Genomic DNA, 26,886 nt, shown 5'->3' on the forward strand with positions numbered 1-26,886 from the left:
GGGGAACAGCATGGAATTTTCCTGCAATGCATCCAAGGTGCTCAGAGAAACCGGGCTGCAGCAAGCATAACGCAAGTCCCTAATCACAACATGCATGATTGAAAAAGCATCGAGCATCTACTGCCGTTACCAAGCAGAGCTGTGAAAAATGTTTCTCATCATAAAATAAAATGAGTAAACTTCAGCTGCTTTACTAGCTCTGTAAAAATGTGATAATGTAGGTACACAAAAAAAAAAAATTGCTGTAGGAATTTTCACAGGCAGAGTAGTGCTGTCTAGAGGTGAGAGCACAGAAGCTGGGAGACTCAGAGTCTATTCCTGGTACTGTCATCAGCTCGCGGCAGCACACCGAGCAAGTGCCTTAACATCTCTAAGGCTCATGTTACTCATCTGTCACACAGGTATTGTAATCACAGGCAGCGACATCACCGGGGTACCGTGTGACTCGCGTAATGACTGCCTGCAGGGTGCTTTTGAGACCTTTACATAAAAGTACCACAGAGGTTGTAATAGGTATTATTATTTATCATTATTCAAGGGCAGATCCTGAACAGACATATAAGTTAAATACCTTATCAAGGATTTGTTGTAGTTGTTGCTTCCTTAAGATTTGCAGTGTTTTAGGGTTTAAAATCTTTTTATTAAGAAATTATTACTGCTCCTACTAACACAAAGGCATCTAAATTTTCTTTTAGATGGCAAAGAAAGTCCCACTATCACAACATTTACTAATTTTATACTACTTTCAATGTTCTAGGATTATTTTAAACTGATTATTGCACTGTATACCCTTTTCCATGTGCTAGGGAATGCTTAGGAGAGTGCCTGCTTCTCTGCTTCCAAAACATTTCCTCATCATGGCATCCTTTCATATTCTACACTTCTATGAAAGACAGAAAACATCAGCAAATCATCTCACAATGTTTTCCACACAAAATGCAAACTAGCAATTCCATAAACCAGTTTCCCCTAAGTAGGGAATAACATGGTAACACATACCCATCTGATCCGAGATCATGCCAGACATTTCTACTACAGCTGACATTTCCTTTCCTTCCTGTTTGATACAAGACCAATCTGCTTTTCTGCAATTTTCTGCAATTCCTGTTCAATGCACTCTTTATAGCACCCCAGTTTCACTTGGTATGAAACTATGTAAATTGCTGTTATTTACACATTAGTTACAGAGTTTACTTTTTTTTTTTCTTTTAATTTAAACCACTCTGGTGTTACCTTCTGCATTTATTCTAGTCCAGAGTTAATGAGAGCCCCAGTCCTGCTATCAGATCCTCTGTGTTAAGGTGTTATTTCAGGTCAGTGTGGCTTCAAAGGAGGTCAAGCAGGGTGATCCAGTCGCCTGGTCAGAGCAAAGTTCTCATCACGTGCTGGTATGGGACAAATGAGTAACTCCCAGGAGAGAAGCAGCACCCAGTGAGCACTCCAGCCTCTTAATTTTCCTTGATCAGAGCACTTTTGGTAAAGTATTTCTCAGTGAAGGCTTGAGACAATTAATTAAGAAGCACCCTGGAGTGTGAAAAACAGAGTATTACTGTCATTTGAAGTAGATCTTTATTAACCTCTCAAAATTCCATTAGGAAAGGTTACATAAACCGCGTTCTATTATATTATACATCTTTGGTTTGGGTCTTTCTTCTACAGGGGTATAAAACTTAAATGCAGAGGGACCTTTTTGCCATTTTTTAAACTTAGCTGTTAAATATCACTTTACTAATAACTTACCCCATTTTGCCATCTGAGTGAGCACTTCAAAAGGATTAGATAAGCTGTAGTGTAGGAATCAAAGAAGAAATATCGGGTCATTTTCCACAAAATACTAATTTGATCTTGAAGCCTAGCAGGCACTACCAACCTGAAGGCAATAGATGTTATAGAGTTTGATGTTTAAAACATCTGTTCTGAAAAAGACAGAAAAAGAAAGAGACCTTTAGCCTGGATGTCTCAGCTTTTCATATGGGTGGTTGACAAGCTGGGCTATAGGGTAAACCATAACGTGCCAAGCACCATGGAGCCTGGAGCCAAGAAAGGGATAATTTCAGGCAAGACCCAGTCTCCAGAGCCAAAACCACTGGCCTGAAAGCTTTTCTCAGAAGGTTTGCTGTTCCCATCACTGCTGGGATGAATTTTAACTCATTATTGATCAAGGGAATTTTAAAATCAATTTTAATTAAATGAAAGATTTCTATCATGGCTTGTTCTGTGTGGAAGTCACACAGACGACATATAAATATATGGAGGCAGATCATGCAGAGCAGATTTGTAGCAGTTGGGCCCTAAACAGGTGAGAAAGAAGCCAAAGTTACATCTGAAAGCAAATTTATTATAGTAAATTATCTACAATGCCTGTCTATTCCTCCCTGCTCCCATTTTTGCCTTTGCTATTGGAATTTAGTGAAGACCTGCCTTTTTTTTTTTTTTTTTCTTTTAACCAAAGCAAGTATTTTAAGTAGGCCCTCTCTCAGGCCCCAAAATGACTGGAAAAGGGATAAGGAGGCCTACTACATGCTCCCTTTTGAAAGCCATGGATTGCTCAGCTTGGCCACAAACAGCCAAGTCTTAGTAGGGTAAGAGGAGAGCCAGTCCCTCAGCTGCGCCCCGATCTCTACAGACAACACTTCTTTCAGACCTTAAACCACTCCTATTTCCAGAGCACGCAGGTACTTAGGTCATCTGTGCAAGACATAACAGAAAGGATGTAAATAACTAAATAAACTGTCTAATGAAAAGACTGATCAACCACCTCAGGTAGTCATCAAGCAAACCCACTTACTCCTTGCTGCACTGGAGGGAGCCTGGGCAGGCTCCCATAAGGAGCAAATGTATGCTTTGTGAAGCCCCGTCTTCCTTAGCTAGACCACGGACTATGAGAATGCCTGAGTTTCCTCAGGTCACACCACACAGCGAAACAAGGGTTTCATCTCGTCTCAGGTGTAGTTGGCTGTCTGACCATGCTGCTTATAGACAGGCTCTGAGGGAGCTTCATAAAGATCAATGGGCTCCAGGGATTTAAGCCTTTGTGCAAGGCTCATGGAGAACCAATCTGCATCTTTCAACACTTGTGTACTTTTAAGACTCCAGCTGGTAATATTCTCCCTCAGGCAGGAGGTCATCACACTGCCAGCGCCATGGGTCACAAGTTCAATCCCCAAGCTTAAGCCTGGGTTCAACTGAGGTTCCAAAATAAATCAATGGGAGTTGACTTCATCATACACAGACAATGCTGTACAGACTCATGAGACTCCTCTATCATTTACCACTAACATAAGGCTTTTCATGTACTACAGGCTTTACAATTATTAATTCATTAACATTATTTCATTAGTCATCACACCAAGCTGTCTGAGTAGCATGGTCTTATGCCAGTTCTTTGGATAAGAAATCAAAGGCCCAAAGGGTTAAATGACTTGCCAAAGGTCAAAGAGAAAAATCAGTGGGAAAACTAGAATTAGAACTTGAACATATCCAATTCCTTGCTTTGCGTTTAATCCACTTTACCTCACTTAATCAAAAGCAACAAATAAAATAAGCAAGGTCCCACAAGGCTCCTTATAGCCAGAAGAGCTTTTTTCAGCTGTAAGGTCTCTACCAAGCCCAGTTAGAATCGACAAGGCTTCATTGTGTTTTCAAGTACAATGCACACTGCAGTAAATAGGTTATTTTACAACCCTGGCCCAGTTTTCAAAGTGGCCTCAGTGTTGTGCAAAACATTCATGTCCAACCACAAAATTACAATCAGTCTTTGTTTGACTTCAGCTTGTGTCCCTGGCCAGCAGTGGTTAGTCCGAACTCTCAGGGTCTGTGAGTCAAAGGTTTTTGCAAAGTTTTTGCCCTGCCTGGATTTCTCTGAATATTTATAGGCTGCTGTTCTCCAGCGACTTTCATGGTCAAATTGTGTTGGCTGGTGGGGGTGGAAAGGAGATGTAAATAACGGATAAAGTCACATGTTTTCCACTAGGCCCACTTGTTTTGCTTCCAGTAAGAGACACGTGTTGCAAGAAAACAACTGCAAGGCTTGACTGTGGGACATTTAAATTAGTATAACAGTATTTCTACACACTTGAATGTTTTCAAACATCCAGCTATTGTGAAATAAGAGTCTGGATGTTCAAATAGACCTGTGGAATTAAAATTTGTAACATTGCTCAACATTTTAGGGGTGGGGATGAGAAATATCCCTTCAAAAACCCTTGATGAGGACTGTGAAGCACCAACAGAGGACTTAGCCTGAAAAAAAAATCCTTATTGTGTTCTATCCTGCAATCAATGCATCCCAAAGCAGGATCCACAAAGTTTAGTCACCACTGTGTGGAAACTCGTACAGTGTTGATGCGATCAGTTGAGAACATTGAGGACATGGTGGTTACTGTCATTGGTACTTACGTAATACCAAACAGCATGAAGAGATCAGAAAAGCATGTGGATTTCCAAGTAGCTTTGTCTGCTCTGCATAAGGTGTAAAAAAGAACTTACATCATACATAGGTCCTGTTCCACTGGGCCCTTAAACATGGTATAGTTTGTGCATAATAGGAGGGTTTACATATCTTTTTAAACAGGGTTATTTTGGTTCTGAGACACAATGTAGAGGTACCTCAACTCTGATCAGCCCCAAGTCCACACAGATGTAGATTTGCCATCCTCTGCAAAGGTCCACACATATAACTGACTGTGCATGCAACCTTGGCTGTTAGATGGCTTGCTACTTAGAACAGAAACGCAAAGGCAGTTTTGTGCAGGAAGGAAATAAGCTGATGGCACAATCTAGAGCTGGTTTTGGATATCAGGCCCTTGTGGGCTGCGCCTGATCAGAACATTCCCAACAAGGGCTAGACAAATGAAATATCATTCTTTCTTGTGCTGATGGTAAATAGTCTTTATTCCAAAAATTTGATGAAACAGAAGTCTGCCCGTATGGATGACAATTCATCCTGACTGGAGATGTCTGCAAACCTCAAGTGGAAACTGCTGAAACCATAAAAGTTAACTATCGAAAAAGCACAGCTAAGAAGCAAAACAGAAGAAAGACAGCCTATGGACATCTAGTGGAAACTGCCTACAGCGTCAATATACAAATGCCTTTAAAGCTGATCCACACTACTAACATGAAAGTTTTATGTTGACCCAAGCCCTTTGTAAAATACTCAAATCTCTGAGGACTGCATGGAGAGTTGCTTCCTCTGAGCGCAGGTTTTTTCCAAGAGATTTCCAGTAATTCCTGTCTCCCACCAGGAAAAAAAATGCTAGAATTATCTGCTTTATGGTATTTTTGTACTTTTATATAAATCTGTTTCAAAATCTAAAAATGTACAGAGTCATAAGAGGGCAAAATATACAGAAAGAGTATGAAATAGGCAATGGAGTTGGTTTTGTTTTGCTTATTTTCTTTTCCTTACCAAAAGTTTCATTACTTTTGGCATAACTGTTATGGAGAAAGGGGATGGATTTCCCAAGCTGGCCACTGAATACTCTTTTGCCTGCTGCTTACAAAAGTAGCTAGATAATTGCATTAGAGGTTCACAGAAATGTTATATTAATGCAGACTATATTTTTTTTCCCTAGCAATTTTGAACAGACTGTTTGTCCCTACAGTTTTTCAGTTTTGACTGAAAAGAGAAATCATTTTGTTTTGTAGCTATGAGGAAAAGACAACATTTCCTATGGAACTACTGGGGTTTTTTTCTTCTCTTAACAGGATCATTTCTTTAGTAAAAAATTAAATTTTCCATTAAAAACTCACAGCAGATAAAAAGTCTTTCATTGTTTCTAGCTCTTTGCTAATTCACTTTTAAGTGTATGAGAGAGGGAAGGATCTTCCCAGTTTTTATTGTCTTGTTCCATCCATCCTTCCTATACTTGAACATAAGAGAATTTCAGCATTCATTAAAACTGCAATACAGCCTGGCTGAACCATGAGCAGTGCAGCATATAGAGTAAAATGCAGTTATATTACAATGACCTTTCATGACCATCTTGTACTCTGTCACAAGTTAAATGAGGTCATTACTGATGTTACTTGCATTCCTCTTCCTTAGCCCATGACTTCAAAGAATAATGGGCCCCTTTTGTCACTGAATTCTTGTCAAAATGCTCAGTCCAATCAGGCCCCTAATAACTGCGTGCAGGGTAACATTCACAGATGAAAAGAACATGCAGACACATGCCTTATACATAATTAATCCTTCCAATCAACTTCATGAATTTCAAAATTACACAAAATGGAACAAATCCAACAGATAGTCTCCTGTGAGCATATGAGGTCATGTATCCTGCTAGGGAAGTGAGAAAGCGTTATTCTAATATGGATACCTAGCAACGATTCACACAATTCCGTTAACTGATCTATTTTCTCTTCCTGCTGTCATCTCTATAGCTAACCTGAGGTCTGACAATGTTAATCAAGACACCAAGACACCTGTCCATCATCCCAGAAAATGAGCACCCAAAACTATCACTGGAGTCAAAAGAAGGCCTTGCCTTGCTATCAGTGCTGCTGTCATCAAGGTGACAAATTCTGTATCTGGCCAGTTCTAGTTATTCACACAATTGAGAAATAAGATTTCTATTCAGAAAGCTTTGCTCCCTCCAGAATAACAGTATTGGGAGCGGGGGTCGGGTGCAGGGAAGGATTTGTTCTTGGAAGCATGTAAAAGTAGTGGTTGACAATTTTCTTTCTAATGAAATGTTTGCCTAATTCAGTCCTGGCAAGGCCGTGCACATGTGGCAGCCACATCAAAAGCATGGCCACTGGCACAAAGAGCAACACGGCCTGAAGTGGTTTTCTGTGCTGCTACATGCCAACTGTGTGCTCAAACCCCAACTCTCACACTTACATTTGTCATCCAAGCACTTATTAACATTGCATTAACTAGCAGTTTTGTTGTGTTAGTTTAGAACCAATGACATGAACCTAGTCTTCTAATAACATTAGCAATTTCCTCCTCCCTCTTAACTCAATATCTATGTCTGTATGTGTTATTACTGACAGGTATCAAAAGATGCCAAATATATCATAATGAATATTTTACATTGGCCTTTCCCAAATTTGGGGGGGGGGGGGGGGGGGTTCTTTCTTCATAAATAGAAAAAGTGTTCTAGAGTTCTCAATATTTTCAATATAGGAAAACATCATTCTCCTCCAGCTCTGTGCATGTCTTAAAGCCAACATACATCCACAAGTGTAGGGGAAAATTAAACAAAACATTAAGAGAAGAACAAACGAATTGGAAAACAGTCACAAAAACAGCTTCACGCACATGAGAATTTTAGAAGCTGAATTTATTGTAGGCAAAATAGCAGGAATTGATTTTAGAGACAGATTCTCATAGAAGAGGAAGATTCAAAAGGTCAGCAAGTTCTTCCCCTTGCACAACAGTTGGATAAATATTTCAAGACCACTCCTGATTGATTTCAATCTAATCTGTTGCTAAAAACATACAGTGAAGGAAATGCTAAGCCTCCTTGGATACAATTTTCAGTGCTTCATAAGTTTCATCATTTAATTTTTCCTAATATCTTACATAAATCAACTTGCAACTTTGCAGTAACTGAATCCAATTACTTTTTTACTTATTCTATCTGACACTGAGAAAAATGTCAGTGTTTTCTTTGTAAAAACTTCTTTCATACAGCAAAAGTAACCACCTCCTAAGCTCCACATATGGTACTCTGGCAAATATGTACCAGGAGAAGACGTCTTTTTGCCTCCACATACCATACTTGACTTATCTTCAGTCTGAAAATTTTACAGATTCCACATCCTTTTCTGCACTTCTGCTGACTTGCCAGGTAATCATACATTTCTCCTCAGCGTGACACTTTGCATTTGGCTTCACTGAATTTCAGCACCTTTGTTTTAAATATTTCTTCTATTTATCAGAAAGTTTTGAATTCCAGCATCATGCTAAAGGACATCTGCAGCCCTTCCCAGCTCACTCTTCTTTGCAAATCTCATACTTCATCTTTTAAACACATAACACAAGATACTAATAACAATGTTGACCATATGCGAACCAAGCAGTCAGCTACAAAGCCACTCCTTTGATATGCCCTCCAAGTTTGACATCACACCTTTTTTAACCATTAATTTAATGTCTGTTCCCTCCCCCCGCCACCAACCACGTACCTATTTTATGGTCACTCAATCTTGAACACTTTTCCCTCCTTCACCTACAAGACACCGTCAAAAGCCTCACTAAAATTGGGACCTATCACATCTATTTTTTTATTCCAACCTACTGAACTGGTTATCTAAGAAAGAATGACAAATTGGAGAGTCATTATTTATATCACTTGCATTAGAATTTAGGCATTTAGCTGAAAGAACAATGCACACAAGTTACGTCTACGCACTTACATTTTGCAGCCTGTTCATCTTACCCAGGTAGTTCAGGATGTGGTACTAGGTGCCTCTGTCCCAGTGCACCCAAAGGAGCCTTTACAGCAATTGTTCCCTAAGCATTCTTGAATAGGTACCAAGAGCATCGTCTTTAGCACAAAGCAACAACTACAGCTCTGTTCAATGAAAAATGTGGCACGGGAGGGAGACATTAGTAACAGCAATAGCATGCTTTTATGTAATAGTCTAGAGGCAGAAGAGTCAGGAGACATGGGCTGAAGACCCTTTTTGCTCAGAAAAAATTCAAGCCCACATGACCAAATGATTATAAACTCTAAGGCCATGGATAAGACATTTAAGATAATCACATCCCATTGGAAAACAGTGGAAAGTGCAGACCAATTTGTCAAAGCAAATAGTGGAGGTTACCTTTCAGGTGGAAGTTGCATTTCAGAGGTCAGAGGACTCAGAAGGCCAGTCTTACGAAAGGAGGAAAGAAACTGTGTTATAGTGAGATGTTTCTGTGTCCTATTCCAGCACCAGAATGTCTAAGAAGCTATAAGAAAATTTAAGGAGCATTCCTGAAAGAGAGAGATGGAAGCTCAGCATGGGAAGAGGCTGAGATAAAAGCATTCTGTTGGAAAGATTGCCTTGCAGAGAGATAGCAGTGGCACATAACTTTCCCAAAAAAAAAGAATATAGCTTCCACTCCTAATAGAAATCATTGGAACTTCATTTGGTATGCACAAACCAGTCAAAACTATATATTTTTCCCTCAACAGTTAGAAGGACAGAACTACAATCTGGTGTAACCACACATACGTTTGCCCTGCAGCAATGGTATGTCAGTAAAACAGCCTGGAAAACAGTAGTTTATAACAGTCTGCACTTAAACTTGAGGTTTTCAGTTTCTCAGTGGTTAGATCCAATTCAGACAAAGAAATTCAGAAAACAAACAGCAAAATACATAAAATTGCAGCAGCAGAGAGGTTAACGCACTCCACAGTTATTGGATTTGTCACATTTATAAGTAGAAAACAGAAGTCTGCTGGTACTACATTTTGAGGAGGTTTATAAAATTGACTCCAACTGGCTATGACAGTTCTTTAGAAAAGGATGTTTTCAAAACAAAACCCACCCTTTATGGAAAGGAGATAGAAGGTCATAATCCTCCCAGAGGAGCCATAAACAACCCGAGATAAGGGCAGGGAATTTGCTGAAAACGTGCTCTTGCGCTCAGCCCAACAGATTGTTCTACTTGTTGTCCTCTCCTGCAGATGTAACCTTGAAGGACACAGTCATGTGCCGCTGACTCATGGCAACGCTTACGAAAAATAAGCAGAGGGGTTTTTTTCCTCTACATCTTGCACTTTACCAATCATCTGCTTTAATTCATACAGAAACTCCTGATCAGTCGCTGGGGGCATACAGAAAACAAGGCCAAGTCAATACAACAGACGCCTGACCCTCACACCCTGAAGCATTTTCCTGAATTTATAGGGAGATACTTGCATGCTCTGGCATGAGATCAGCACTGTTAATGGGCACCTTCCGAAGTATCTCAACCAAAGCCCTCATCTTGGTGGTATATATAAACTCCACTCTAACACGGATCTGAAAGTTTGAAAGGGGCAACCTCTCATCATGAGGTTGGGGTAGCAGAAGAGACGAGCAAATCACTGCAAATCAAAATTCTGGAGTGAATGAAACCAGACCGCATGACAACCATTAGATAATCCAGCTGCCCCCAAATCACTGCCCTCACCCAACGCACATCCTTGTATCTTTGATGCCTAGGAGCCCTCAATAGCTACTAACAGGTTTTAGAGAAAAACTGCTTCTGCACCATTCAGTATCCTGATGAAGCATTTCACTTCAGTATTTCAAAAATGAAGTACCAGTCTCTCCACAGATAAAATTTGTTATTGGGATTCTATCCATAAGCTTTATTTTGTTCCATCTCAGTATCTTCCATCAGGGAATATTAGCCTCAGTACTGGAAGGTCAGGTCTAATAACAAGGCAACATTTTATAGCTATGCTGAGATGACCTAGAATAAAAGCATCTCTTAACAGCCTGAAAGTGGAAACCTTGACTTCAGTAGTTGTCATTTTTAAGGCAAAAATGATACACTTTTTAAAATCCTTACTTTTCAGAGATTTGAAAAGCTGAAGCCAGGTCAAGACAAATGACTAAATGTTTAAGTTCTATTTTAAAAACAAATTTTGAACACCACTGCCAGCAGAGCACTTTTCTGAGGAGCTGCATATAGACCTTAGATCATATTATCTCCAGAGACAAATTTTCCCTTCTGTTGTCCCTCTTTTGTTAAATTTTAAGGTTATGCAAAGAAGAGGATTAGCTCCTAGGTTTCCCCAGAGACCTTTACAAACTGCATACCGGGGGACCTCAAGAGAGAATGCCAAGATTGAACTCAGAAGTATAATAGTTTCAAAAGACTTTTAATGGGGCCATAAACAAAGCACGCCACTATACACGATGATTTACCAGCTCTAGTCCCGTGTCTGTTCTCCACACACAGATTCACATGAAAATCTCAAGAGTCTGTATGGGAGACAGTGGCTATTAGGCAACTGTTTAGCTTTTTGTACTGTGTTTATTTTGGGTGGAAAAGGTCATGTCATATAAGCGGTGACAAAATTACAATCTGGAAGTTTTGTCGGTACAACTACTCTTGCACTAGTGACTCTTGTTGGAATAACTATGTTGGCCAAAAATCACAAACCAGCCCATCTCTGCCCATCACGCGTCTCTATAGCAGATGTCAGTACTGTGGCGTAGGCTCTGTTTGCAGAACTATAAGCATAGGTTTTCTGTTACAGAACACAGCCCTGAAACAAACCTGCAATCGACTCAAAAGTCAGAAACTGTAGAATTAAAAAAAAGTAAAATCTAAGTGACTAGCTCTTTGTTTCTTCTCATTTCCCTAGTGGTACCGGATTAACTTTGGAAGTAGCCACATGGAAATAAGGTAGAGATTGAAAGCCTCCCAGTTTAAATTGTCAACATCTTGATACCCCTGGCAGGGATATAATATTTGCAGAGCCCAAGAATTGGAGGCCATTCAGTTGGAAACTTCTGCATGTGAGACTAAATTCCTGACCACTTGTATTTGAGAAATACCTATGTGACTATTTATTTAAGAGATGGGCTTAGTTTTATCTTCCAGGCCAAGTGCCAGCGCTCCTCATTAAGTTCTGCCTCTCAAAGATCCTCCTGCAATTAGTTAAATGAAACCCTGTTCCCTCCCTGTCCTTAAACTGAAAGCAAAACTCAGTTAAACTGCTTCAATACTCCACTCTGGGGCTCCTTCTGCGATGGAGGGAAAGGATGCAGTATCTCTCTATCTATGAATAAAGAATTCAGCTATTAAGATTTTGCCAGTTTTCCATAAAGTTGGGGACAAAAAGAACAAAGAGGCTTACTGGAATGCAGTTAAGCAGTCTGAAACACTCACTAACAGAGAGAGGAGGGTGAGACACCTATCACTTGTGTGGATTCATGGAACACAGACATGCTTTAATTTAGCATAATGCTCTATAAACAAGGTTATGAAGTACCATGGCTGGATTTATTAGCTTTGGTACGCCATTCACTGTTTTGATCACTAAAGTGACTCCTGTGCACTGGGTTAAAGGAAAAAGCCACAAACATTACAATACTAGGCATACACAGTATTCTTTGTAAGTGTTTTAGAAAGACTTTCTTCCTAGAAAATAGAATGGGCTTTCTAGGTCTATTCTTTCTAAAGCAAAAAGGGGCTCTCAAGCACAGGCAACTTCTCTGTGCTACAAGTTATTATAACAGCTCTCTTCTTTCTGAGTTTCTGCAGAGCTCAGAAAGAAAAAGCCCAATTCATCTATTTGGGAATTCAGCTTTTTAGACCTTTTCGCAGAAGAGAAGGGCACCAAAGAGAAATGGAGGAGGAAATACTAGGAACTCCACCAAAAGTACTTTCCTATATGAGCAGATTTCACAGAAGTAATTTTATCAAAGCTACATACAAGTCTCACTACACTTCTCTCTGGGTGCTTTAGCCCAAGGCTGTAAGAGAGGCCTAGTCATTAGAACTCATTAGGTTCCGTGCTCTGGGTAGAATTTAGGTCAGCTCAGCATGGCCCCAGGGCACGCTATTGAGACTTTTAGATGCTCTCACAAGACGGAGGAAGGAGGAAAGTCAAAAGCGGGAGGTGAGTTTCCTAGTTCACTGCTAAGCAGCAACAGGGCAATCCAGTAATCTCACTCACAGTGACAACACATTTGCAGTCAGTGCCCTCATCCCAAACTGAGATCAGCGTAACAGAAAACAAAGGCAACATGGTCTCTTTAAGGAAACAGCGATGAAAATGCATTGTGTCAAACACCACCAGACTGCATAACTGTCAGCAGAGAGATCTCGGGGAAACCTAGCATCTGAAAAGCATTCTGATGGTGGCTTTTTGCCTTCACTGACTGTAGGAGGATAAGGACAAGGCCAATTAGGGCTTCTAACTGAGGTGAGTTATTTAGTGCCTAAAGGTTCTGCAAAAGCTGAAACTCTCCTCACTCGCTGCCTCCTTCCCCCTGCCGTGTTTACGACCCTTCCCTTGTACTTGTCTGAATTTGCAGTGAACCAATTCAGGGAGCTAAACCAAAAGAAAATTAATCATACAAGAAGAGCCAATAGTTTGCTGCCAGCTTGCCTCCCTGAAGCAACTCGCCAAGCACTTGACCTGACGCACGGGAGGAAGGGCGCGTGGACGCCCGGGGCTGCGTGCGTATGCAGGCAAGGAGGGGGGAGCAGGTTTAAACTACTGTGGAACCAGAGCTCAAATCAGGTGGGATGAATCCGGGCCTTATGTTTCTTCCAGAGACTATCTTAACATCAGACTGACTTTACGAGGTAAACGGAACGCTCTATAGATAGGTACGTGCATATAAACTCTTGTGCAGTTTTGATTGTGGTTGGTACGTAGAGCTTTACACATTCATCTATGTACCACAGCATGCATGTAAATCCGTAGTTTACATATAAAATGTAAACTTTATTTGCCAAAGAGTTTTTGGATTGCTTCAAGAGTTTAGGTTAAATACATTCCACACTTCAGGTCCTATTAAAAGCAAAACAAAAGCTTGTTTCCTTACAAGAAGTTGTCTTTTTAAGGCTATAGCCAAAAGAAATGTGTTCTTATTTTCTTAATAACATTGTGGTTTAAGCAGCATTTCTTTAAAAATATTCTTTTCTAGTATTTAAAAACACAAATTCTGGATCACTAGATCCAGATAGGATATCTAGGACTGAAAGCTTATGGGAAATTGGCTAATAAAAATGAAATTGAACTTTCATTGCCAAAATAAATTAAAAAATAAGTAGACGGAGATATTAAAAGATAGAAAACAGCTGTGGGGGAAAGAATGTTGAAAACATGAAAGGGTTAAACAAGCATGGGATAACTTCAATCACTTGATGCAGGGAAAAATAGGCATAAACTAAAAAAGAACATTTCAAAGATGAAATAGATAAAGAAGGAAAACCATCAGAAACTATTGAAATGAAACCAATGGAAACCAATTAAATATTAAAGGGAGTAATTCAGATTACCTAGAGGTAGAACCATGCTGTATAGGGATTCACCTGCCCCTCCTAATACCCCAGAGAAGGTAGATCACTGTGTGCTTAAAAAAAAAGTCAGTTCTGAGTCTTCAGTTAGGTATTCAAATTCAAGCCCTAATTATTACTTCTATAGAGTTTCTTTTAAACATTCTTATTCTGAATTCAGTTTATGATGCCTGCACCTTTGACATAAATACCTTCTGTACAATTTATTCCACTACATCAAAATCAAACCTTCAATCCATAGCAAAAAGCAATCTGAAACCCAAAGAGGTAAAGCAGTTGAAGAGGCGTAATTTGCAGGGGCAAGCCATGAATAGTTGCTGGTCCAAAATAACGTTTCAGTTAGGGCCTCCACTGGGTAAACGGGCACAGGCAGAAGCCTACGGGTTGCTGAATTCAAATACGGTCAACTTTAGCTTTTAAAGGTTTGCTTAGCTTCTGTATATCTGAAGGATGATATCCAATAATGCCATTTCTGAAGGGCTCTCAGATGTAGAGCAGCACTCTAGCAGCCCTAACAGGAAGATGTTTAGTATCTCTTCTCATCTCCCATTCATCTGGGCTTTTAATACACACAAGCCCAGTCCAGTTGCCAGGAAGGCAAAGAAAAGGTCAAGAAACTCCTTTGCTGCAAGTTAGTTTGTCAAACTCCATTCTCGGCAGCATGACTTTACATGTTAATGTGAGTGTTTGCCTCTGTGTCAATAGCCCCTATTGTGTGCATTTGTAACACAAGATTTATGGTAAAGCTTGCAACATTTTTCAGGCATAATAAGCGTTTATTCACCATTCCAGGTCTATAAGCAGAGGCCTGACAAGTAATTATTGACACATTGTGCAGAAATAAAAGCGGTGGGCGAGCTGCTGTTGCGAATGGCAGCGTGGGTAGGGGGAAGGAGGGGCTGTGTCAAAGGAGTGACAGCCTTGGTGCCCAACATTGTCAAAGCCGACGTTGACTTGCACTGTTCTGTGTGCCTGACTGTATTTGTGCTCCCTGTCACTTGGGTGTGACATGCCAAAACATGAGGAGTGCTCCTTTTCTCATGCTAATGCTTTGTAATGACAGCTTTGTGATCCCCCAGGCTGTGTTAGTGCTCAACAAGTCAAGGTGTGACAGGCTGTAGACCCTTTTGTCAGCGAGTGCTGTACTGCCCTCACCAAATACCATACTTCTCCCCGGACTAAACCGGACCTCATGCCTGAGAGAATACTAGCACCTTATTAGCATTACCGAGCAGACATCTGGGGATATTGACTGTGCGTGTACCTGTTCGCACAGCCCTGAGCAAGGTGTTCCCGGGTTGCCTGCCACGCTCACTTACCTTACTGTGCTTATCACAGAGCCTTGTGTCACCATTAGATGAGAACAGAATGAAGCTGAAAATCTATTCCCAAGACATTTTTCATGAGCTGCTTCCCTTTTTGGGGTTCAAAGATGCTTTTCTCTGTCACGCAAGGAACAACTTGTTAGCTTCAAGCTAAGCCTCAGAAAGCTATGCAGCAGTTTTATGGTGTTTTTGCGTAACTAGTGGACTCTGCTCAGGATTAATTCAGCCTCTGAAGAGCAGAAGGTGTCACCAGATAGGATTAGGATGTATTAGCAGAGCAGTGTGAAGGAAGGTTGCATGACGCCTACTTATATTATACTTGGCCGTAAAACTGAAAGTCACATTAGCACCAAGTTCATCCATAAACACAAAGCAGCCCTAAAAATGTGTTTTATATGTGAAAGAAAGCTGGGCAGGAAAAGGCAGAGTTCAGGCTGCCTAGACTAAGCAATGAGTTGGTTTCATGGGATTTGGAGTTTGCAAATGGCTTGGAGAAGTACATGAGCTTGACTACTTACATGAAGTTTATCCAAATGATCCAAAACTCAATGATCAGCAAAGCTGGGCTAGGAAACTTGCCAGAACCAGCTTTTTCACAAGATTTATGGTGCTTCCTGCTTCTTGTTCCCAGGCATAACCAGGAAGTGAGCTGAGTAAAAATGGAAAATATTTTTTAGAAAAGTTATGAATCTCTTTTTCAAAGGTCAAAGAAGTTCATGGTAAAAATTTTGTGTCAACTTTCAGACCTTTTTTCTTTCTTATGCAAGTTTTTACACATCAGCTGAACAATAGATTATTAATCTGAAATGTTAAGGGTATTGATGAGAAAGACAAAGAACAAGTTAACTACAATCCACAATGAAAGCCATCATATTAGAAAGCGCATGTTACTTACTGTAATTATTTCTTATCCCCAGCGACACCGCTGGGAACTAAGGATCCCGTTACATTACACATCCCAAACACAAAATGGCAATCTGCTCCATACAGCTTGGTTCAAGGCTTCAGCAAACTAAGCATGGGGGGTTTAGGGGGAGAGTAGGGGGCAGAGAGGGGGACTTGAATGAAAATTATTTTATGAGCTAAATTCTAGCGTCACAGAGGTTGAGGTTTTCAAAGCTGTCTATGACATCTGGAGACCATCGCTCTCCACAGAGGTACCACCATCTCATGAATTCACAGAGCCGCATTATAATCTTTTTCCTGCTCTATCACCCCACATGTCAGATGCAGCTGAACTATGATCTGCTGAGCAGCTGAGTCAGGGAGGGAAATGCGATGGTACTGCACAGCAGGAGCGATGATGCTCAAAGGACACTGCTTGAAGGTATTTGCCCAGCTGCAACACAGAGTTGAAGCCCAAACCTACCACAAAGCCCAGTGAAGCAGATAGCCATTCCTGCAATGTGATTTAACCCAGCACACAGCCTTGCATGTTTCAGCTTACAGGAAGTTCAGGTGTCTGCACTCACATCAAGCACGGAGAGAAGCCTTAAGAGCCTGAAAAATATGGTCTTTGTCTTTAACTGGAAGGAAAAGCAACAGTTTTGCCCTCACCCTTCAATATGCACGTAAGATTACGTTAGCAAAGGCTATCCAACAGAATCTGTAGTTTTGCATTCCCACTCCTTCCTTTTCCCGATACCTCAAGATTTCTGTACATCTTTGGCTGTGTTCTAGCACCATGTGACATATCTAGTCTCCTTGAGACAGGCAGGGTAATTCTGCTTCAAAGTGATTTTGGGTGCTAATCCAAGTGTTTACAAAATCTGAAAATGTGATTATTTTCCTATTTCATATCAAATGATTCATTAGCTCCTGGGGGATTCAAATACCTGTAAGAACTTTAATTTAGTCTGAGGCTGGATTCAACTGGTTTGCACAAGAACTTTATAAAGCTTCAGCCAGATCCACAGTCAAACAAAGGAGCAAACTTCTGAGATCAACATAGGCTAGAAACAAGCACTCCATCCACTGAGGAGCTCAACTCTCTGTATCTGAGGGCTGACATGTATTTTCTTCTGCTCTTTCAGTCCTCACTCCTGACAAGAATTAACCTAAGTCCAACGGGCTCTGCCTGCTTTCACTGCAGATACTATTTTTCTTTTGACTTCTGAAATCCTCTCTTTTCCAACAATATGCTCTGATCTTTGCAAATAATAACTTGCAGTGAACTATTAGCTGTGCCTGCTGCTTCCTCTCCAGTACTTCTATACACAGAGAAATTAACTGAAGGGCTCTAAAGGGTCTGCACCGATATTTGCACCTTTCATTTTGCTGACATCTCTAATTACCCTCTACTTTTAGGTTTATCTTTGTCTTCATGGACCCTGGGCTCCACAAGCAAAATCAAAACAGATAAGTGCCATTTCCCTCTCTCACCTCCATTTGCGTGCCTACCTTCTTTGCCCTCCTTAAGTCTGAAATTCCTAGATAGTATGTCTCAAATGCTACAGTTTTCAGATGGGCCAGAGCCACAGGCCTCAAACTCCTGGTACCCAAAGATATTCTTGAGAGGAAATGGGAGTAATAAAGAGACATTGGTGTAAAACTCAGCAGGAATAAATCTTCATATAGAGCTCACCTAGACAGGGACGTTTAGAAATACAAGATTCTGCAAGTCTCCAGCAACTGATCAATGTGCTGATACAAATCTGTTTTCAGCCTTTAGGAACTGCTCTGTTAAATTGCCCTGTTATTAGATATTCATTTTACATTCCCAATATGACCCAACTTTGCAGCTAAACCTGCCTCAACTTTGCCTAGAGGAAGGCAGGTAAGGGAGGGGAAGCGGTAATGTGGGGCAGGCTGTCCCAGGGAGAATTCAGTCTGGTTTCTAGGGCTCCAGCACAGTCTGTGCTTGCAGCTGGTTAGCGGGGTATCAGTCAGAAGACGACATTTTCTATAAACAGACAGAGGATATTTGCCACGTAAACTGCGGTTTAATCAAAAGAAAACCTTTGATTTTGCTTGATCTATTTTCATTTAATTAATGCAAAGGTTCCAGGACAAGAGGGTATTTTACTGTAAGTTTTACTGGGAGAACTACTGTTGGCAAGGCTTGCATCAACACTAAAACTGGCTGGAAATGGAATGACAGGCTTCTGCACTCATGCTGTCACAGTCACATTTCACCAAGCTGCCTTGGGGCCAGCAGGAAGTTCAGAATAGCCAATTTTAATCAAAGGCATTATGCCCCAAAGGCAACTCGCCCTGCCCATCTGCAGGGAGAGGTGCTGCGCAGCATGGGAACCTCCAGCACACCATGCCAAACACAAAGTCTGCCACTTCTTTTTCATGTAAAACCATTTGGAATGTCTCTGCTGCTTTCCCCCCCCCCCCCCCCCCCCTCTTAAAAGTGATGATATTGATGGATGGGTAAGGTCCTGTATGTGGCAGCCACGAGATACACAAACACACGGCTCAGTGAGGGTGAGCCTGTGATGTCTATACAGTAGCGCTGATGTTTTAGTCCATTGTTAAGGGAGATTGCTTTTCAACAGGCTGACAGGGCGCAGCTGCTGAGCTCTTTGGAAGCCGTCCTGTTTCCTCTTGGCTGTACTCGCCCTGGCGAACAGCACCATGGTAAGCCGACATCGATAGCCACGCAGACTTGAGGGAAAGAAGCGTGCTTTCCAAATAATAAAGATTTTCAGGGAATTTTGACAAATGTATCCATCTACTGTCTGAGACATCAATAGAGCTGAGGTGGTACAAAGCGGGCAGACAGTTGCCTGTCATTGTTAGGCCGGGTGATGGACAGCAATGCCTGCTGGGCTGTCCTGCAGGCCTAAGGTGGAAAGAAGGGGACACAGGAGGGTGCGATATCCAGGGTCGAAGCACCTTTGGTGAACAGCACCTATGGCCATTCATCTCTTGCAACTAAAGTTTGGCATTTGGTGCTTAAATTGCAGAAGAGATGTCAAAAGCAAGGCCTAAGGAACATTACACAGAGTGTGTGTAATGTTCCAAAGAGCTCTCAGAGAAACTCAGATGGAAAAATGAGGGTCACAGTATGTGGAAAAAGGGACTGACCACTTGGGAGGAATATAGGAATGCTGTCATGGTGTGCAGAGATGTGACGAGGAAGGCCAAGGCCCACCTGGAATTAAATCTGGCAACGCATGCCAAAGATAAGAAGAATGGCTTCTTTAAATACATCAGCAGTAAAAGGAAGACTGGGGACACAGCGGGTCCCCTGCTGAACAAGGAAGGGGCCCTGGTAACGCAGGATGCAGAGAAGGCGTAGTTACTGAATGCCTTCTTTGCCTCGGTCTTTACTGCTAAAACTGGGCATCAGGCATCCCAGCCCCCAGAGAAGAGAGGGCAAATTGGGACAAAGGAAGACTTACCATCGGTTGAGAAAGACTGGGTCAGAGATCACCTATGCAACTGGATCCTCGCAAATCCATGGGCCCCGATGCCATGGGCACCCATAAGTGCTGAGGGAGCTGGAAGTTCTTCTTGCTGAGCCACTCTCCATCATCTTTGAAAAGTCATGGAGAACAGGAGAGGTGCCCGAGGACTGGAGGAAAGCAAAGGTCACTCCAGTCTTCAAAAAGAGCAAGAAGGAGGACCTGGGGAAACTATAGACGAGTCAGCCTCACCTCCATCCCTGGAAAGGTGATGGAGCAGTTCATGCTGGAGGTCATCTCCAGGCATGTAGAGGAAAAGGTTATCAGAAGTAGTCAGCATGGATTCACCAAGGAAGATCATGCTTGAGCAACCTGATAGCATTCTACGATAGCATGACTGGCTGGGTCAATGAAAGAAAAGCAGTGGATGTTGTCTATCTTGACTTCAGGAAGGCATTCGAGACTGTCTCCCATAGCATCCTCATAGGCAAGCTAAGCAAGTGTGGGCTGGATGAGAGGACAGTGAGGTGGACAGAGAACTGGCTCAACAGCAGAGCTCAGAGGGTCGTGATCAACGGAGCAATCTGGTTGGAGGCCCGTACCTAACAATGTTCCCCAGGGGTCTGTGCTGGGTCCAGTCCTTTCCAACATATTCATCAATGAGCTGGATGATGGAATAGAGTGTAACCTCAGAAAGTTTGCTGGTGATACCAGGCTGGGAGGAGGGGCTGATACACCAGAAGGCCGTGCTGCCATCCAGCGAGACCTGGACAGGCTGGAGAGCTGGGCCCAGGGGAACCTCATGAAATTCAGCAAGAGCAAGTGCAAAGTCCTGCCCCTGGAGAGGAACAACCCCCCGCACCAGCACAGGCTGGGGCTGAACTACTGGAAAGCAGCTCTGCTGAGAAGGACCTGGGAGTGCTGGTGGGCAACAAGTAGACCATGAGCCAGCACTGTGCCCTTGTGGCCAAGAAGGCCAACGGTGTCCTGAGGTGCATAGAAAGGAGTGTGGCCAGCAGATTGAGAGAGGTTATCCTCCCCCTGTACTCAGCCCTAGTGAGACCACATCTGGAGTGCTGTGTCCAGTTTTGGGCCCCCCAGTTTAAGAAGGATGTGGAACTGCTTGAGCAAGCCCAGCGGAGAGCTACCAAGATGATCAGGGGCTGGAGCATCTCCCATATGAGGAAAGGCTGAGAGACCTGGGTTTGTTCAGCCTGGAGAAGACTGAGGGACTGAGGGGGGATTTTATCAATACCTATAAATATCTAAAGGGTGGGTGTCAGGATGATGGGACCAGGCTCTTTTCAATAGTGCCCAATGACAGGACAAGGGTCAATGGGCACAAGTTGGAACACAGGGAGTTCCACCTCAATATGAGAAAAAAAAAACCCTTCCCTGTGCGGGTGCCAGAGCAGGGGCACAGGCTGCCCAGGGAGGCTGTGGGGTCCCTTCCCTGGAGACATTCACACCCCGCCTGGACGCGGTCCTGTGCCCCTGCTCTGGGGGTGCCTGCTCAAGCAGCAGGGTTGGACAAGATGATCTCCAGAGGGCCCTTCCAACCCCTGCCATTCTGTGATTCTGTGTGTTTAGTCTGCCCAGGCTTAGACATCAATTTAAACCATACAGATGTTATTTTAAACCCCACTGCTTACAAATAGTATTGTGTTTGCTAATCATTAGCATAAGCCTCCAGCAGAACACTCTGTAAAGTTTCTCACCATCTCCATCAGCATGGTGCCCTGGCATACTCCATAGAACTACACAGGAAAAGCAAAGCAGAGCAAGCTTTCCCCAAAAAGCTACGGCCTCCATAAGCAGGAGAGAAGTGCAAGAGGGGGTGGTAGAAGGCAAGAACATTTGCCAAGCCACACAGAGGGAGGACAATCAGGAACAACACCCAGGTCTTCCAAATCTGAGGTCACAAACACATGCAATTATGTGCACACCTATACACAGGCATGAATGCACCTATACTACAGGTACATATACATGTATTCCTAGACAAAAGTTAAAGTAAAATGAACCTTGGATTATAGTTGGATAATTATTGACATACTGAAATAATTTCAAAATCAATCTTAAGGAAATTCAATGGCTAGGTTAAGATAAAAAGAAATCCAGACAAATTATGATTCAGCATACAAGTATTGTCCTGACTTCATCTCTGCCCTGGTGTGATGCAAATTCCTTTGGTTAAAGCATTTTAGTGTTTTGGGCCCAGGCTTACTTACATTTGGTGATACTATACTTTAAAAAAGAGAAAAAAAAAAATCATAATTTGAGTGGGTCTGGTTCCAAACTCCTTTGTATTAGGTTCATTCTTGCCACTAGCTTTTAGGTACTTTCTGCAGTTTCCATGAAAGACTGAAGTCAGTCATTGGTTCATATTTCACACTTGGGAATGACAGGAAAACAGCTATCTTGAACATAGTAATGTTCTGGCCTGGAAATATTCTGCTGTAATCCAACACTTCCTATCAGAGCTTTTTGTTTTGGGTGTGAACTACCACATTGCTCCAGCCATTGGGAGTCCAAGGAACACACATTAAATTTATGGGATTTCTGCTAGGCGCACGTGGAAAATGGTATCGGGGCAACTATGAATAATTGAAGAACTCGAACTCTCTAGTTCCTGGCAAGAAAAGTTAGCTCAACAGTTATTGAATCAAGTACTGTTCTCTTCAGTGGACGTTATGCATATGTTTGCTAGAAAAGTAAGAACCATTGTACGATCTTAATGTCTGAGGTACTGTAAATACCTTATACGATGAGTAATAAATAAACTGACCTTTCCTCTCTATCTATCTAAGGTGGGAGCCAGACCCTTCTGGCACTGCCAAGGGCAGCAAAAACTTACATAATGAAGGTGAGAGTAAGGAGGGACAAAATGGGGCTCAGCAGCACGACGTGTTACCATTCTTGCCAAAAAGACAATTACCACCGGTCTTTACCAAGGTGGATGAGCCATCTATACTTAACCCAGAAAAGAAACGTATCGATGTACATATGTTCAGTAAATAGCACTGAAAATCATCTAGTTTACAGGTAAGAGCCGTTAGAGTCTCCACCCAATCTCTATGAGCACAAGATCAGATGCTCTACCAACTGCAGAGGAAGGGTCTGTAACTCAACAAAACCAGAGCCAGCACAGCCTGCCTGGTCTCATCATTTTTGAAGATGCCTGGAGAATAACTTAGGCGTGTAATCAATTGGTCCTAAGCCCTGTCTCACAGTTGTATGCGATCATGATTTGAGCAATCACGGTCTACGTAAAGAGAAGCAAGTATTTGTCTCAAGCAGAGGAAGATCAAGTGTCCAACCACAAAAGCTAGTGGAGAAAGTGATATTCCACTTTCTTTACTAACGCATTGATTTCTTAAGTAAAGAAATCCATTCTATCAGCCCTATAAGCACTTTCTGAAGCCCTACACTGTTGTCAGGCCTCATTTCCCCATTCCTTTTAATTACACCATACCGCAAGTTAACAGTAATCAGCAAAAGGCCTTGCAGAGAGGCAGCCGTGTTTCAGCATAACTTTGAGGGGTTAATAAACTTGCAAAGACCAATTTTATCAACACTGAATGTAATACATATCAAGTTAGGAACCTTCCAAGTCCTGCAGAGCTATTCTATTTTCCGGAAAGCAAATGACTTTGAAATGTTCTTTTCATGTGACACATTTATCTGGCATCTATTTACATGCAAATATAATAAAGTGGTATTTGCACTTAAAGACAAGATCACTCTAACCTAGCTGTCATGAATTAGTTTCCTCTTAGCATTTGTTTTTTTCTTTAAATAAAATTATTCTAAAAATATTTTAGCATGTTAACATATCCTTGTTGAACAGGCCAGGCCAGTGAGTCTTAGAAAGGAAAATGGTACCAGACAAACCACTTTGGCTAATGTAATCTGGACAGATGAATGGCTGATCTATCTTTAGGCTGATCCAGTTTCCATCAAGTTCAAACTAAGGGAAGGCAAACCAAGGACATTCTTCCCCTCTCATCATTATACATTTTCTTTATTCAGCACAGACCTCCCTTCATGCCTCTGTGGAAATATATATTAAATAGCCCAAGTTTTCCAACCATAATAATTCACTTGTAAACTTCTAGGAAATTCCATTAGTACAAGCTCTCCTTTAATTTAGCTTCACAACATCTGGTGAACACAACAATAGTATCACTCGCAAGAAACCCTTCAAGCTGAACTTCCAGCAGGTTTTTAGGGAAGACGGAGGGACGTGGTAGGAGAGCTGAACACTGATCAGCACACACTAAAAGTTGCAAATCACCCCAGGAAAGCCAGGATGATTAAAACTACTTTATAACATTTTGACTCTAGTCAATGACAGTTGGTCTAATTGGTAGCATGAGGAAACAGCCTGATTTGTCAGATGCAGTACAAAACCTTGTGTACAAAGGGCCAGTTTTCCTCCCATTGAAATCATTGACAAAACTCCCCTTGTCTTCAATAAGGCATAATTTGGATACTAAGTCTCGTTGACGGCATGGTTTGAAAGTTTGCCATAATGCCTTCCTTTACATCCTTATGCTCTTGAAAACACCCACACACAGATAATACACATGCTGGGACTGGGCCAACTTCCACTCCACCCCTAATAGTATTGCACAATTATCCCAGTCGTGTCCTGCTGTTAACTGACAACCTCCATGTTAAACACTTTTTCGCTGCAACAATAATTTATTCAGTATTGCTAACTTACCCCACATCAGCCTGAGGAATTTCAGAGTAATAGTGCAATTCAAGCTTACATCTGATCCAACCTCCCAGCTGCAAAAAAGAAAACAGTTTGGTGTTCCACACAGTTCCTTTTAAAACCACAATAAAATGATACAGAAATATGAATTAATGTTTCTATGCTTATCTATTCCTTCAGTGGTTGTTCAGTCTTCCTGGCCAGGACAGTTCCATACACATTTAAAATACCAATCTAATCTGCCCAAAGAGCTATTGATTTATCAGCTCCATCTCGGTGTCGCTATTGAATGTCTTCAGAAATCTGCCAAATATGCCTATCCTTTCCGCTACTCCTATCAGTCCTCTAGCCTCGATGTCAGCTCGTCTATTGATCTGAAAGCAGTTCTGGTCTTCCAGTCTACTAGCTCTCTCTCCTCTTTTCATATTGTAGATGCGCTCGTAATTGGTGCATAAATTTTAAGGGTAACACTAGCACTCCCTCCCCAACAACATTCATCTTAGCAGTCCAGTTCCTCTGAAATAAAATGTATGCAATGAAACGCAAAAGGGGGAACAAAGACAGAGAATAACTTTAAAAATATATGTGAAATAAAGAAGGAGAAAATGTACCTTCCTCCTAGTGTACATTCTTATTATTAATTTCAGTGAGTATCTTGAAAAGTAGCCTAAATTTGCTGGAGATTCAGTTTCTACTGAAAGTCAGAAGCAGCTCAGAACATCCTTCGGGCTACCTTGCACAATTTCAGGTCTGTGTGCCGGAGCCGATGCCAACCTTTCTCCATTATTCTGACCCAAGGCCCTTTGTCTAGAAATCTCTTGAGACATATTCCTCTTTCTGTCCACACGCTGCATTTGTAGATCAATTCTGGAAAGACGCTTCTGCCACAATTCATGCAAAATATGCAAAAAATGCGCTGCATGACAACTTGAAGAATAAAGAATCACCCATTCCACCAGTGATTGGGTGCTATTTGTGAGTGCAATTAATCTATAACTAATGATCATCCCCCACTTGCCAATGTGTTCCAGTCACCTATTGCTTATCTAACAAACTTCTACAAGAGCACAAGGCAGAAAGGGCAGCTGTCATTTGTTTCCATCTGTGCTGCTTTGTGAAGTCAGTGACATCTGGAAACTTGACACAGCAGTACAAGGCAGCAATCCCCAGTAGAAATGAACGGCTCCCATTTACAGCACATCTTTCATATATTATTCTGCTGATGATGGAGAAGCGACTCAAGGAGCCAGCTGACAGGCAAACAAACTTAGCTTTACCTCTCCTTCCAAATTCTGTTTTAATGTTTAATTCTTGGCTTCATTAAGAGTCTGAAGTCTTTTGAAATTTGAGTTCAGCTGACCAGATGTTACAGTAGTGGGATTTTCTTTGAGCAAATACCATATGAAAGCAGACTTCATTTCAAGGAAACGTTTCACAAGCCTACTAATTATTCTGCATGGAAACACGCAGAGGGGCAGCATCACTTGGGTAATCTCCCTCACAGCCCTGTTACTAGAAGAACATGCATGTTGGAGAATGCTAAGTTCGGCAGGCAAAGTGCTGGTATAACCTCTGTGTTCATTTAAGAACAGCAAAAGCTGTGCCCTATCACGTCTGTTTGGGGGACTAACCAAACCAACAAGTACTTGGAGCTGTTGGAATACTTTTTAAAGCAAAACAATGAATTTGATTAAATTACAGAAGAAACACTTCTAAAAGTGAAAATTAATCAACTTCTGTTTCTTAAACCCACTGAAAAACTGCTTTTACTATACTGAACTATAACACACGGGGCATTAACTGTGAAGTGCACTGTTGGTATTCAGTCTCACCTGTGTATATTTAGATTTTACTGACAAAAACGTTGACTAAAAATTCCATATTCAGGTGTGTGTAAATATGAAAAAATATGAAAAACATTTTTCTGTACCAGTTAATTTATACTGATAAAATTTTTAATGAAGACTCTGTTATACTTCTATAAATATTACTTTGTCCAGCTTAATTATGTCACTATGAATACAGAACTGAACACATCTTTAGAAAGCAACTTTATATAACCATACTTGTAGAGAATTCAGGACTTAAAACTGTAACAGTGTGTTTAAAGCATTATTCTAATGCATTCTAATGCAGGCAAGGCTGTAAGCTGCATTTATAAGCTCCGCCCTCAGCAGAAATCTTGTGCTTCATTGGGTTATACACAGAGCTCTTTGCAGATCGAGGTCTCCATAAAGTAGTTTACGTACATAAATAGACTGTTTGCACAGAATCTTGCACTCAGCTTCTTTACGCAAAAGGAAGCCACAGAGGTTTGACTGGTCCTAAATCGTGCGTTAGCTCTGCTTTTCTTCAAACAATTACAAAAAAAAAAATCAAACATGGGGGATGTGGTTGAAAGAGAAGGAATTATAACAATATGATCAAAAGTAAACTTTGGATTCAAAGTAAAAATTTTTATAATTTCAACATCCCCTCTTCATGACCACACCAGAAAATAACTAAGCAGAA

The 26,886-nt window shown here is 41.5% G+C and overlaps 1 long non-coding RNA gene across 1 annotated transcript in view; it reads right to left on the reverse strand.

Moving 5' to 3' along the window:
- Window positions 1–26,886, reverse strand: part of LOC135315674 (uncharacterized) — a 300,200-nt gene that overhangs the window by 59,575 nt on the left and 213,739 nt on the right. The window contains exons 5-6 of the long non-coding RNA XR_010375148.1: window positions 24,382–24,449; window positions 15,816–15,946 (exon numbers count right to left, since the gene is read on the reverse strand). This is a non-coding gene — a long non-coding RNA (uncharacterized LOC135315674). The remainder of the gene's footprint in view (window positions 1–15,815; window positions 15,947–24,381; window positions 24,450–26,886) is intronic.

This window comes from Phalacrocorax carbo, chromosome 14 (genome assembly GCF_963921805.1).
Source record: "Phalacrocorax carbo chromosome 14, bPhaCar2.1, whole genome shotgun sequence".
NCBI classification, from domain to species: domain Eukaryota; kingdom Metazoa; phylum Chordata; class Aves; order Suliformes; family Phalacrocoracidae; genus Phalacrocorax; species Phalacrocorax carbo.